At 42.2% G+C, this 15,422-nt stretch overlaps 1 long non-coding RNA gene across 1 annotated transcript; it reads left to right on the top strand.

The window, feature by feature from the left end:
- The first annotated feature begins 1,491 nt into the window (after nucleotides 1-1,491).
- On the top strand, nucleotides 1,492-13,653 carry LOC113191211 (uncharacterized). The gene is made up of 2 exons (XR_003301869.2): nucleotides 1,492-2,279; nucleotides 13,419-13,653. It is a non-coding gene; the product is annotated as an uncharacterized LOC113191211 (long non-coding RNA).
- The last annotated feature ends 1,769 nt before the right edge of the window (nucleotides 13,654-15,422 follow it).

The following is a 15,422-nucleotide window of genomic DNA, read 5'->3' as shown; positions in this document are numbered from 1 at the left end:
CTTACATTGTACTGGAAATGAGAAAAGAAATCAAAATAAGTCAAAATTTGACCTCCAGCAGTTTAGAGTGTTATAAATTCTAGAACTTATTTTAAAACTTCTGAGACAAATTTTAAGACCAGTGTAAAAACATGTGAAGTATATGTGGAGCCATAGCAAATGCATCCAGCCAAATTGGGATCTAAGCCTACTGTCAGGGGAAACGTGGAGGTGACCCCAGCTTAGGCCAGGCTTTGCAAAGGCAATCAGGAATCGGTGGGGCCAACCATTTTCTCCATTCATAACAGCAGGTCTTCAATAAAAAATGCTAGGAACAAAAGATGAAAAAATTTATTTTAACACTTTAGGGATTGGAGAAAAATCTCTATTTCTCTCCCAATATTCAATAGCAACAAATATCAGGCTATGGTTATCCAGATAATAATTATCAAGGAATCCAAATCCCTATTCACTTAAGTTGTAGAAGTTATATCAACATTAGAGCATTACTTTTTAAATGAAGTTACCAGTGATTGTGTGCTCTCAAGGAACTCTTTCACAATTGAGATCTCCTAGCATAAGCATATTTTCACAAAATGGCTACTTTGTTGTCCAGACTGAACCCTTCAACAAGCACTGGGTCTAGCCACAAGCTGATCAGTATTTCCTGAGCAGACACTGTGCATTCCTGCCTCGATGCTTTTGCCAAGTGTTGCTCTACCTGAGAGAACTCTTCCCACCCCTCCCTATTGTATATAAGTCCTCCCTACCCTCAGAACCCAGCTGAAACCAAGCCTCCTTCATGAAAATTTTACTACCTGGTCTACTACCTATCATGTCTGCTTCTGAATATCAGTAGTCCTTAATTTCTGTTCTATCAATTTACAGTTATCATATCATTTTGTAAGTCTCTCAAGGACAAGGAACATAATAGACACTTATTTCTATTTCTAGTGTTAATATGGTGCACTGAGATTTGGCAGGAACTCACTAATTATATTATTGAGCATCAAGTCCCAAACTACCTTTGTTTCCCAACTCTATGACAACCACCTTCCCATTTGAAAAAAAAAATGGCCAAAATCAGTTCTAAGCAAGCTAAAAACAAAAACAAAAAACTGTTGCTTAAATGGTATGTATTGATACAACTAAAAAACCAAAAAAAAAAAAGTATTAAAAGATGGGGGTTTATTCATTTAAAAAAAAACGCATTCCTACGCTTTAAAATAATTCATGCATCATGTCAGTATATTCCATAAATAGAAACATTAATATGGATTTGTCTATCTGAAAAAGGATTTAGGAAAGGACATTTCTCTTTGCAATGGGACAGCTGAAGAGGTGTAATTTAACAACTTTCAGAGGCCCGTCACCGCGGTGATTGAGGTGGACAGACGGCATGGACATGACCAAGGACCTTAAAAGACACAAACAGGTGGGAGAGTGTGCTGGGGGTGGGCAGGAGGCCGGAGAGTACATAAAGGAGGAGGCTCGCCCTCAGAGAGCAGACAAGAGAAGGCAGGGAGTGGGACTGAGGAGGAGATCTAAACCCAGGTCCCATCTGGACAGGACACAAGTCAGAGGTAAAGCTGGAACAAATGATAGAATTAAAGAATGCAAGAGAGAGAGAGAGAGAGAGAGATGTGGAGAGGGCACAGGTGGGGAAAAGCAGACCATACAGTGAGGAAGGGGAATGCAAATAAAGAAAAGAAGATGGTTTCTGGGTGTGATTAGAAGAGAGATTAAAGAGATAAGAGTGAAAGGAAAGGAGGGAAGGCATAAAGGGAATAAGTAAGGAGACAAAATAAGTAATAAGCGCTCAAGTGCTGATCTAAATGCTTAGGAAGTCACCAGGCTGTTAGGAGAGCCGGAAGAGCCACAGCCATACCCAAGAGGGGACCATCAGAAAGATAGAAGCAGGCAATTTAAGTAGCTAGCTACTGGGGCAAAAAAAAAAAAAAAAAAAAAATGAAAAGAAAAAAAAATAGAAGATAGAAGAGGTGAGAAGCAGGAGAGGGAAAACCCAAAGGAGACACTGGCCCAGAAACCTTTTTAACTTTCTGTAAGAATCTTCAAGGCCCCAAACTAGGCCAAGATTCTGACTGACATTTCTGAGCTCACCAGCTGCTGTTTCCTTGAGAGGATTCTGACAGGAAGGCACAGAAATGCAAGCCAACCCTGCCAGCTCTGGAAATAAATAAATAACAATCCATGTTCTAAACACCTCCATGGGGGCAGAAGCCTGCCGGGAAGGAAGCCCACAGAGGAGGAGGGACCCGCCCGGTGCAACTTTTCCCCAGGTAGGTACTGAGCCATCCCGCATGCTGCTTTCTCCTCTAATCATCCCCTGGCCGTTCCTGTCTTGCCCATCTGTCTTTCTTTCTTTGTGAATTTTTTGGGAAGCCCTGCAGGTGATCCGCTTCTGTCATCTGAAGCCAGCACAACAGAGTCTATAGGAACAGGTGAAACTCCAAGTCCTGCATCTCAAATGCAGGGGAGGACAGCGAGAATCCAGGTCCATCAGGCAGAGCAGGCAAAGAGAGATGAATGAGAAAAACAGCCCCCACCTCAGTGTCGTGCATGAGAGTGACTTCTGAGCTAGTGCTGAGGAGGGATGTGCTTTCTGTGCACTGGGGCCAGAGGCAAAGGCTCAGGAGGAGCAGGGTGGGCCTGAGAGATGCAGGGACAATGAAAAGCAGCCTAGGGAAAGACAGTTAACCTAAAGAAGGGCTACCAGTGTCCGGAGTGAGTGATGAGAGATTGACAGCATGCGACATCCAACTTGCAGCTTGCCTTTTATGTGCTTTTGCAAAATATTTTAAATGTACGCTAATTTTTTTCAAAGCAATGTAAAGGAATTTATTTTCCATATGTCATTTACCTCAAATATTCAATTGTCGAAAGAGACTGGGTTTCAGGTAACTTTACAGACCTCCCTACTAAGTCACTGTGAACTGTTACGGCTTATTTAAGAAACAAAGTCCACGAGCCATGTATTAAAAAAAAAAAAAAAAAACTAGGACAAGAATCCAGTGCCCCTGATTTGTTTCCTGACTTTAATCAATTTCTAATCCTCATTCAGCTGAATAGATACACTTTTTTAAAAGTAAAGAAATTTTGGAGAGAATGAGATTCATTGTTATTCTGTATGATTATGTTGTTATATCACCATTATGATCCTTCTGCAAACATTATATGAGGTCATGTGAGCCAGTGGCCCTCTGCTGGGCTATCTTCTTAAGAAATCCATTCATTTCATGTTGTACCTTTTCTATAGCAAACACCACTAAAGATATATAGGTAAAAATTGCACTTAAAGAGTTTTTTCCAAATAGCACGTGACTGCTCAAGCCAAAATCCTTGGCAACTTCCCAAACAGCGTTTCCCCGTCTATGGAGAGCTGTCTGTCTGTGTCTGTACCACAGATGGTGAAAGCACCCACAACAATACTCTTCAAAAAGGCTCACACCTTCCTGGCTTCCATTGGCTTTCACTTCTCTTCCTCTTCTTTCTCTTTTTAGGAGGCTCAGAATGTAAGGCCAATTCCTTGCCTGTGGCCTCCACAGCATCAGAAACATAGACCATAGACCTAGGGTGTTCATTCTCCACGTGATTCCTGGCCAGCACCTTGATAGAAATGCAAACCCTGGATCCTACCCCAGGCTTCTGGAATCAGAGACTGGTGGGGACTCAGAAGTTTGTGTTTTAGCAAGTTGTTAGGTGATTCTGGTGCACTAAATTAGGAATTTATGATTTTTTCTTAAAGTGCTGTTTCCTGAATCCACAGTGTTCAGTCTCCTCACAGGTATGATAATGATTGCCAACAGGGATAAATTAAAGGAGACCCTTCAACAAGTAGTAATTCCTTGGTTCCACTTCATTATTTTTTTCATCTGTAAAGTAAGAATGTTTGGACAATAAGTTACTGGTTATGTGCTTAAATCAATATCTGCCGCACAGTAGGTTCTCCACAAGGGTGGTGAAGATTTTTCTGCTTTCCACTTATTATGAAAAAGGCCTTCACCAGGTTGTTGAGAAACAAAAATAAAACAGTGCCTCTAAGAGGGGAACTAGATATGTACAGATTTCAGGCACAGACAGAATTAGACTGCAAGGTAAGAAGTGACATATTGTATGACCAATTATAAACAGTAGGAATGAAGAAGAGAAAACTTGCTGATGGAAATGTTTTATGACCTGAAATATAAAGGAAGAATAAATTTATGAGGATGGGTAAAGGGAAAATAACATCCCAGGTAGAAATTGAGCATCAAGAACATTGAGAAGATAGGATATTAGTGATTGATGAGGTCTCTCTGCTAACATATGTTAACTATTCACCTTATGAAGAGGACCCTCCCTGGTTTGGGGTCTAACCATTCACTCCCATGTTTGCAGAGATTCTTCCTTTAATCCACACTAATAATTTCCCTTATGCTTCTATGAAGAGAGTCCTTTTAACTCCTCTGGCCACTTGAAATGGAATAATAATATGGCAGTGGCTGCACCCATGCCGATTCCTGGGTTCTCCCAGGTCACTTATTAAGGCAAGTTTGAGACCAAGTTAGAGAATCTGCACAGAATCCTGTGATTCCAATGTTCACTCAGGCCTGAAAGTGACTCCATAAGGCAGATCTTCCCCAAATTTGCTGAGCATAAAATTCATCTGGGAGTTCCCATAAACAAGGTGAATCATTCCTGTGGAGATTCTATTTCCATAGCTCTAGGGTCTAGGGAACATGATTCATAGATATATCTTTGATAATATTTAACAGGATTCTTACTAAGCGCCTCAGTGGCCCTAAGAATCAGACAAGGTTGGGAAATACTGCATATTAGAATGAATGCATATTTTGGATTAGAGAGAAACCTCAAGTCATAGGCCTGACATTCACTAGCTATGTGATTTTGTCAAGTTTTATAACCACTCTCTGCCTCCAAATCAATTAACCTGCTTGAAACAGTTTTGTCATGCATAATAAAATGTACTTCGAGGGTTGCTGTAAGCATAATACTCTAAGCAAATGGCTCAGTGTAATGCTGACTCCCTCTCCTCCCCATGCCCACCCTCCCCTGAAGTTCCAGCTCCAGTTCTCCTGGATGAGTAGCAGGGCAAGGACAAAAGTGGTAGTGAAATGTCACCGATACTCATACTCGCCTCTCCTGAGAAAGGTGGCAGAATGCCTGCAGGGAGCAAAGGTGGGCTCTTAGAGCTGGCATTGCTCCTGGCTGTCCCGGGGAAGTTAAAACAGGACTCATGATCAAATCCACATTCATAACTGGTCAGTTCTCTAAAAATAGCAGGGCATTCTGGCTGAGCTCCAGGAAAAAGAAGGTCCTACCCTGATATACTACCTCATGTTTGCCTTAAAAGGAGGCAGCTCTACTCTAGGTCCTACCTCCTTAGCCAGATGATGGTAAGTCCCAAACAATTTGGCTTTGACTTGCTGAACTCCAGAATAGCTTGTTTCATGGACAGCCACCAAGAACACCAGGAGTAGATATCAGAGCATAAGGTCACAAGTCATTAGATTTTGGAGTGGGTACATCTGTGAGGTTATTCCTCCTGCAGACACTAGCAGAGTTCTGATCCTAATAAAAGCATACTGTTTTCAGCTGTTCAAAGCTTGCAGTTTGGACTCAGAGAAGAAACAGGGAAAGCTAAGCTGCCCACATTAGAAAGTGAGCTACAGGTGATGTCCTACATAGTCCTGGTTTCCTGTCTTCATCCAGCAAAAAGACTGACGAGTTAAGTCAGATCTCTCGCCAGAGGGCAAATGTCTTGTAGTCAAAAAGGGGCAACCGAGCATCTCACCATATGTATTCTTTCTAAAGTACCTGAAAACCAGACTGAGGTCCTGAAAATTCAGCTCCTATAATTACTCTTGTTAGAAATGATACTGGTGGATAACCTTCCTTAAAGAATTATTTTCAAACATAGGAAAATCCTTAAACTTTTCTTTTTAAAGCAGCCAAAATTGTGGAAGGAATATCTTTTGATATTATTTAAGCTTTCCCAAGTATCTTTGAATCACCCCTTGCCTGGGAAACAATTGTTATTTTAATGAAAGCTTTTAAGTTAGATTAGATCAATTGTAAAGATTTCCAGGAAGTGTTGCTGAGTTGATATTAATTAATATATTAAGTAGCATTAATAATGAAGACCATTTATTAAATTTCTAATACATGGCATTTTATAGAAGCCTATCTCATGGACGTGTCCTGCTGAGTACACACCATTATTACATTATTCCATTATATATGAGGCAACTCAGGCTCAAAGATGTTAAGCACGTTGCTCAGGGTCACAGATGCCTGTGCTGTGCTCTTCCTCCCTGCACCCCCTGCAGCCAAAAACCCTGACCACAACATTATGTTAGTCTCTAATTCAAACTTCTCCCTATCTCATCCTTGATTTTTCCCAAATCCAAGAGGCTCTGTAAGGACCATCAATGGGAATTCACCATTCTCTTGTCTCTGTAATGTCATGTTTGGATCATTTGTGTTCAAATGCATAGTGTTCTGCTCAGAGAAAGAAAAGAACAAAAGCCATGACTGCCATTTATGCTTTTAATACTATTTTTATTGTCACTTAAGTTCTGATGGTTTTAAATGGTTCTTGCTACCAAGGAACAAGAAAACAGATAGCTTTATCATTTAAGGCTTTTGAACAATTTTCCAGTTATGACGAGGCAGGGCTGGGAGGTGGGGAATAAATCTAGTTTTCAACAATATATTGAGTGACATTGTATGTCACCATTGGCCTATTCTCTTAAGAGACAGCAGACCTTCACATATGTTATCTCATTAATCTTCAGGCTACCCTTTGGTGGGCAGATGGGGTTACACCACTGCTATTTTCAGATAAGTGGCCTAGGATCTGGGACAGAGATGAGAAGAAAGGTGGTCATTTTGCCAATATCACACTGCACACAGTGGCCCGGTGGCATGTCACATCTCATGATTCTCCCCATTAATGCCACCTACCAAAGTCAGACAGCAAACTAAACAGTGTGGAAAAACCTACACCCAATTATGTATCAATGTCTTTCACCCTATGCAAAAACAGAGAAACATCTTCCCTATTCTAGAATATTCTCCCCCCCCCCGCATTTTTGCCATTTCTGAAATGTGTTCATTTTATTGTAGGTTTTTGTTTTGTTTTGTGTTATATTGTTTCCAGTCTACTTTCCACTCTGTTTTCAAATATGTTCCATAAATCTTCTTCCTAGCATCTTAAGTTAGATGCCCAGGGAAAGCAGAAGGAGGGTTTAGACAAGACTTTCACTATAAATATTCCCACTTTAAACTTTCTCTTGACTTTCAGAATTCATTATACATTCTATATGAATAAGAATTTCGTTTACAGGACTCTTGAACTGTCATGTAATTGGTTACCCACATTTTATTTTACTTTGTTTCTTGCAGATTTTGAAATGAACTTTTAAGTAACTTTTTGATCACATGAGGTTGGGTTTAACAAAAACAAAGCAATTCTTATCCAAATGTTGGACACAGTCTCATAGGACAATTAGCACTCTCTTGGCTATTTCAAATATTTTCCCTGAACCTCTTCTCCATTTGTGTTTAACATGAGTTCATCATCTCACCTGGGATTCAGCCTGGGTCATGAATAGCTAAGTTTCTTTTTTTATTATTTATTTATTTTATTTATTCATTCATTTATTTGTAGTTGTAGATGGAAAGAAATGCCTTTATTTTGTTTATTTTTATGTGGTGCTGGGCATGTGCTCCACCACTGAGCCACAGCCCCAGCCCCAAATAGCTGTTTCTTGAAGCTGGCTCTTCTAGTTCTTTAGACCATAAAACTCAAGGGTCCCTCTTATCTATCCCTCTTATCTTATCACATGTCATCCCTTTGGAGGATTTTTTTTTTTTTGGTGAGGGGGCAAAGAAATTTGTTAAATTATGCAACATAATAATTAATATTTTACCTCATATACACTGCAGTGCTTCGTGGCCTGTTTCAAAAGCTTTTGAATAGTGACAAAAGTAGAATAAATAGAAAAGAAATATGGTATAACTGTTAAAGATATAACACATAACAAAAGTGTGTCACAAACTTCTTTGCTTTGGAGGATCTTGATCTGACAAATCTATCTAGCTAAAATGAACATCGACTCTACTCTTAGGTTCTCTGAAAGACAGGAGACATTTACATTTTCTCCAAGGCACAAAACAGCTTCTCCTTTGACCTGAGGACCTCCCCTCCCATCTGCCCCTGAAAGTGTGCTGATACCTGACCACGGCCCCCAAATTCTCACTTTTATGAAGTTTGTACTTGATTCTGGGAGATAATTGTTTTCAGAGCCAAACCTGATATAACCACTGAATTTGATTAAATGAGATATTGATCATTCCCTAGGTCAACCAGAAAGATTTCAAGTGGGATGCCAAGGATATTTTCCAATATTCCTAAAAAACAAAATATGATTTCTAAGTTACCACTATTAGACCTCAAAAGCAAAGCTGCAGAATGTACAGAGTTTCCCTCCCTCCTTCCTTCCCGCCTTCCCTCCTTCCTTGCTTTCTTTAAATACCTCTTACCTTCCATACCTCTCTCCATGGGTGGATCCAACGCTGCCCTCCAATCTTATTAGTTTTTTAAAGGAATTGTCTTTTGCATATTTGTAAATCATTTCTTTTCTATGACCTTCATGTTTCTCATTGGTAAAACCAGATAAAACAGCTACTACTTCATAGAACCATGAGCATTCAGGGAGGGCACCTAAATCAAGCACTGAAGATGATCCTGCCATAGAATACATGCTTGAGAAGAGTTAGTTATTACTGTTATTAGATGCCATTAACCACATTGCTAATGTTTCTTGGGGGTCTAATTCTTCCCGTAGCATACTTCTCCTTGTTTCCTGGCAGAGAATTAGATGCCATGAAGCTCAAAAATTCCATCTCTCCCTCAGCCAAGAGGGTGGCAGGTCCAGACCCAGTGTGACTCAACAGCTGTCCCCACAACCCCTCCCGAGGCTCAGGCCTCACAGACAGTGGGGCAGGTGATGGGCTGGGGGAGCAGGAGCCCAACAAAAGATCCTTCCACAGTGAACAATGGTGCTTGGATTGCTGCGCCTGCCCGCCCCCAGCAGCTGCAGCCCTCAATGAGCTCCCAAGCAGGCATACAGTAGAAAGTACAGTAGGGTAGGGTGTGGGTGTAAGTGGCTGGCTGAGCACAAGCAGAATGTGTCTGGGTTGGAGTTACTCTTTTTGTTAATCTTCCCTTTCCTGGATTCCAAACATTAACAAAGAATCATATCAAAATGTACAATGCAACAGCATTGAGTTAGTTAATAGCAAAAAACAAAGAATTTGCTACGCTGTAACTGTGCCAAAATGAGTCAGTAAAACTTGGTGCAGTTTATCTCTGAACAAAGAGCAGGGGAAGAGATCCCGTCCCCACCAGCACTGCTATTCCTCACAGATTTATTCCAGTATGGTGTGGGGGAATTTAGGATGGATTAGTTCCCAGCGGTCTTCTCTCTAACCGTTCCCCACCTGGGCACCAGGAAAGATGGGAGTGGCCCACTTCTGAGATGCGGAGGGCTTCTGGACCACACTGCTTCCTGAGGCCACATGCTTCTTTATATCCCCATACGGATTACTTTGCTATGGAATGTAAGGAAGTGTGTGGTTTTGGCAAGTGCCTCTTCGCTCGCCCGGCAGCCCCACCCACAGCACAGGCCAGGTGACAGCTCCTCATCCAGGTTTTGTGCCAGGAGGTTATCTGCAGTTCCAACCAAAGACCCACCCCACGGCTCCCTGTCTCCTCTTGAGACTTCTCTCTCCGTGCAAGGTCTCAGGCCCCTGGCTGATGCCCCCTGAGGCCTCTCTGTGACCAGCTTTCCACACCACCCCTCCTCTGGTCTGCTTGGTGAGGAGAGGCCACATCCCCCAAAGACTTCTCCCAAGATCTGCCCTCACCCCTGAGTTCCTTCCTCCCTGAAATGGAATGTTTCTACTAACCAAACCGAATCGTGCTTCCTTAGTCACCATCTGTATCACAGGTCTATGGCAGTCCGTCCATTTCTAAGGGTTTTCGTTACAGACAGAGGGCATGAGGCTCAGGAAACCACAGCCACAGTGAGTGATGCCCCCCTCCTCCCAAGTCTCCTGATCCTGCCCTGGTGTCCTTTCTACTTCATTCCATAATCCTGGCACAGAGTGCTGCTTCTAGGAGAGGCTGTTTGAGGAAAAGGTTAGATGCTGAAATAGTGGCCAAATAAATTAATAAAAAATCAATGGCCCAGTTCCTTTCTCCTCTAAACCTGTACCCCGGTGTTGTCAGCTCTGACTCTCCAGGGACTGAGCCCACACCAAAAAAGACTTGGGCTTGTAGGGGAAAGCCCTGAGCCAGGAGACACCACCGGACCTGAGATTCACACCATTAGCCGCTGCAGTTTCAGAAGCTGGTACTGAAGATGGAGGGACCCACACACACACTAGAGCTGTAGTTCTGGGCCGGCTTTGTGCATCCCATGACTCTCCCTCCTTGTTTTCAGTCTGAGCGTGTGTGACATAAAGGTTGGGGCCACATGAGTTTCTAAACAGAACCACAGAAGGAAACACCACAGGATTTGCACGCAGAGACACACAGGAGGGACTTGTAAAGTGGAACTGAGTAACACAGGACAAGCTTTAGATCTGGGATCTCTCAATAGATTCGGGCCTTTTGGCATTTTTATGGTTGTCACGCTTGCAGGGTTCCAGGCATCCAGAGTGTGGAGACTAGAAATGCTGCTAAAAGTCCCAGAGCAGCCCCCCACAGCTAAGAATTGTCCAGCCCAAAATATCAGTATGCTAAAGTCAAGAAAGCCTGCTTTTGACACTGATGCTTTGAATAAATATGGTGTATGACGCTGGTATATTACGGCACTCTGTATTTGCCAAAGGAAACTGCTGTTCTTTATTCTATATCTTGGTCTTCATGTTTATAAAAGTGGAGCCTCAGGTTGTGCATCTCTCCAGTGAAAACCCTTCCCTTTTCTAAATCATGCCTGAACTACACATTGCTTTTCTACCCTGAAGGGTGATCTCATGTCATCTGCTCAGAAATGGGGGGGGGGAGGGGGCAAGTTGTATGGGTGGGTGTGTTGCAGGGGGAGGGGCAGAACATGAGCGAAGAAGAGGCCAGAGATGGTGGAGGAACTGTGTCTGGAACTGAAGAAGTTGCCCTGAAAGAGGCTTGTCCTCCTGCACTGGATCTGGCCTTTCTCAGTCCTGATTTCAGATTGCCTGGCTGCTCCCTGCCCTGCAGTTGCCACTCCCTTGCTAAGAGGAGGATGGCCAGAGGACAAGCAGGCCGTTAGCCTATGTCATGGGGAGGAGGAGGACACAGAAGGTAAGATGCTGACTGCAGAGTCAAGAGGATGCATGCAAAAGAGAAGGGAACTCAGTCGAAGACAGAAGCATCATTATCACCCTGTACAGACCATTCTAGAATCATGCCTTATTCTGTGGTACCCAACTGTCTTATCACCATCATCACGGTGTGCTTTTTTTTTTAATTTCCCTTTGTGTGTGTGTGTGTGTGTGTGTGTGTGTGTGTGTGTGGTTCTGGGGTTGAACCCAAGCCCTTGCAGCCTGGACAAGTGCTCTTCCACTGAGCTGTATCTTCAGCCTTCACAGTGTGCGTATACTCATTTCTTCAGAGTCCTATTGAGAGCCATGATGTCTGAGATACCTTCTTCATTCCAGACTGGGCTCCCAAACTGGAGTCCATCGGGCAGAGTCCACTTGGCTGGTTACACCACTTCTAGATTTCCTGATTTATGGTTTTAAAAATGTCGGGGATAAATAAAAATCCTTGCAGCTGAGGGAAAGGAAACACTCACCGAGCAGCCAGGAGTTGAAAGTGGAACTCTTGGCTTCAAAAGCAATTAGATTTGATTCCAGGATTTTCCCTCCATCCTGCTGGTCTCTATCGTGCCCACCAGGGACCCCATGCACCTTTGCCTTGTTAAACCTCATGACACACAGGCAAGTTTGGCATGATCTCTCATGGCATAAATGGAATTTTTGGTGCATTGTAATGCTACATAATAGTGGGATTCATTACACCAAACTCATACTTGCACACAAGAAACAGACTTAAAGACACTATATAACTTTCTAAAAGGAAAAGAAAAAAAAAAAACAGGGAAGCATCAGTGGGATTTGAACCAGATAAATGTGATTCCACGGCCATGCACTTTCTATTGGATGACCCCTCTCCTTATCAGGAAGAGGAGGTAAAAGGGCAGGGAATGCCTAGATCCCAGGGAGAGGACAGCTTTCTACACTCATTCAAACTCTCCTCTCTGCCCTCCTCTTCCCTACCTTCTCCAATACCTTATGGAGACAGCCAGCCTGCCTTTTGGGGGGACTGTCTCCTTAATCAATTCCATGCCCTAGGAATAGGGAGAAGCCAGTGGGTACTCCTGCTGCTCCGGCTCGGCCAGTGGTTCTCAAACTTCCTGCCCATCTGCTGAAGGGCCTGTTTCTAGCCCAGTCCCCACATGTTTTGGGCCGGTGAATGTTGCCCTGTAACTTCTCACATCCTGGGATCCAGGAATCTTTAAAATCTACATGAATCAAAAATTTCCCCACTTCCCTTGAAAAACTGCTTATTCAATTTGTCAAACCAAATCTCAATGTCTGTGGCTGCAAGAATGAAGAAATCAATTGCAGTTATGTTCAGATAGTAGAAAATCATAAGGCAATGAAAATTAGTAACTGCAGCTAACACACTGATATGCCTGAATCTTACAAATGTTTTAAGTAAAAATATCAAGGCCACTTAGGATATCATTATATATTAGAATATTCATGAACCTTTTTTTAGGAACGTGTGCATAAATGGTAAAAACCATGAAGAACAACATTTAAAGTATAAGAAAAAATAAACTTCGTGTTACTGTTATCTCAAGGGGAAACATAAAGAGATAAATTGAGAAAAGGATTCAGGAAGTCTAAACAGTGTAGAAGAGTAAAAAAAATAAATAAATAAAGCTCCTTTTTTTAAAGGTTCTTGAGTATTGCTTTTACCACTATGTGTCCTTACTTACATTTGTGTCACACATATCCTTTTATGATTTTAGTTTTATAATTACAGCTTTTAGACATAGTTAGATTATATTTTTATTCAAATGTGAGATATTTAAAGAACATAAGCCGAAATGTTAATTTATTTTGGAAGAGGAGAGGAGAAAGAATTATGGGAAACTGTCATAATTTTATATTGTTTTTGCTGTTTGTAATGTCTCTATTTGAAAAAAAAAAGAATAAAGATTAAAGAATGGAAATAAATTGAAGTCACACAATGCAAAATATAATCTATGTGTGATTTCTGCCGATCATGTGGGAGGATGTTCTGGGCGCTGGCTCCCAGGGTGAGATGCGTCCTAATGCTGGTTCTTTCTGTGTTCCAGGCATGGACGAGTGAGGCTTGAACACCCCAGGCTATCTGCACATGAGAAGCTGCAGTCACCTCCCAAGGGAGCTGCCCCCTGCTCTGGCTGGTCAAACGGAACCAAGTCCGTCTTCCTGAGAGGTTTGGTCCCCTTCAACCAGCTACAGCAGGGCTGGCAATGTCGGTCCCTGGAAAAACAGAAGAGAGTCACCTGGGGCTGAAATTACCTACTAAAACTTTCTTTGTGAAATCGACTCTGGCTTTGTCATCACACGCCCATGTCCCCCGGAAAGAAGAAAGGAGAATCCCTAGCATCAAATGTGAGCAAAGGTTTCATACTCAACACACAGCTCTATACCTGTGCATCCACAGCCAGATCCACTCACGTGCCCTTGACACAAAGTTCTTCATGGCCTTAGTCATGGAGTTGGTGCCAGCCAGGGGAAAAGCACAAGATAGGGAAGACAGGGCTCCTGTCCACAGGGGCTAGCAGCCTGAGTAAGGAAATCAGGCATACTTCTTAACAAGTCACCAAATATGCCCGGGACACTGTCTATCATAGAGCCTTTATTGACTCACGCAGCCCAGGATATCTATTACTGAGGAATAGGCACCTGTTTTGGTTTACTTATCTGTTGAATGGGGATAATAATACCTACCACATATGGCTTCATGTGAAATGAATATATGGAAAGGAGTTAGAAAGCTCTCATAATTGTTCCCTGTTATTAAGGAGGAATGCTGTTTAATTTCAAATTTCTTTTTCAAGATTTATGTCTTTAATGGTGTACTCAGGAGTGTGCCTGGAACTTTGTTAATATAGGATAAAATTTTTTTTAATAAACACATTTGTTCCCACACTATACTTGAACAAAGTGTGTCATAAGAGTGCCCAGAGCCCACACAGTGGCCACCCAGGGAACCAGGTGCTGCCTACTCAGGCTTTGAAGTAAGGGAAACCTGAGTCTGAATTTGCCCTTCACAGATGAGCCGTGGTATATCCCCTTTTATGGCCTCACTTTACCTGGCATAAACTTTAGTTTCCTCCTCTATAAACTGGGGTCAATGATACCTACCTCAAACTGGCTGAGATTTTAAGAACACAGTCTTTGTAAAGAGCCAAATATAAGCCCTCAATAAATAGTAGCTGCTAATATTTGGCTGTTGTGTCAATGGCACAAGGACAGACAATGCTGTGTCTGGCACTCGCGCCTGTGAGGGAAGGACCAAAATAAATAGATAAATATTCCAACTGTTAATTTTACTTGCAAGTAGCATGTTGTCATCATATTATGTATTAATAGTATGTAGTAAGTTTTACTAAAAACCAACCTCACACATGCAACTGATATCACTACTTGAAGAAATATCCTGCCCAGAAAGGCTTCATGGATGAATGCTACTGAGATCAAATCTGTAACCACGTATCCTCCTGAACAGGCAAAAGCCATGTAGTGCATATCCCAAAGATCAGCCCAGAATGTGATTTAGACATGAGTGTTGGAACTAAATACCTAATTCAAATCTCAGCTCCTCTACTCACCAGCTATGTTACCTTGGGCAAATCACATGACCTCTCTGGGCCTGTGTCTTTGTTGATAGAGTAAGAATATCCATAATAGTTTCTACCTTCTAGGGTATTTATAGAAATAAAATGAATTTACATGTAAAGGCCTAATTAAATTGGGGACATACTAAGTCCTCAAGAGTTTTTATCTTGGGCACGGTTACTGAAGTGTTCCTAAAATTAAATTGGTGTTTAATAAAAGCTTATTTAGTAAATGATCATCTTCTTGATTTGTTTATTCTATACACAAACCATGAATTGTGTAATTTCTCTTTCAATTATTCCTGCTGTTTCTTGAGGTAAGCCCAATGGTTCAAGCCAGTGGTGAGGGTGGGACGGAGCTCCCCTCTGCTTGCCCAGTTCTTGGGGCCTGGTGGGGAAGCTGCCCTGGGAGGCAAGGATATGCCTCCAGGAGTAGAAGCACTGTGACCTGGAAGCACAGTGAGCATGTATGGG

Source organism: Urocitellus parryii, chromosome 8, assembly GCF_045843805.1.
Source record: "Urocitellus parryii isolate mUroPar1 chromosome 8, mUroPar1.hap1, whole genome shotgun sequence".
In the NCBI taxonomy this organism is placed as follows: Eukaryota; Metazoa; Chordata; class Mammalia; order Rodentia; family Sciuridae; genus Urocitellus; species Urocitellus parryii.
This window is presented reverse-complemented; position numbering and strand designations above follow the sequence as displayed.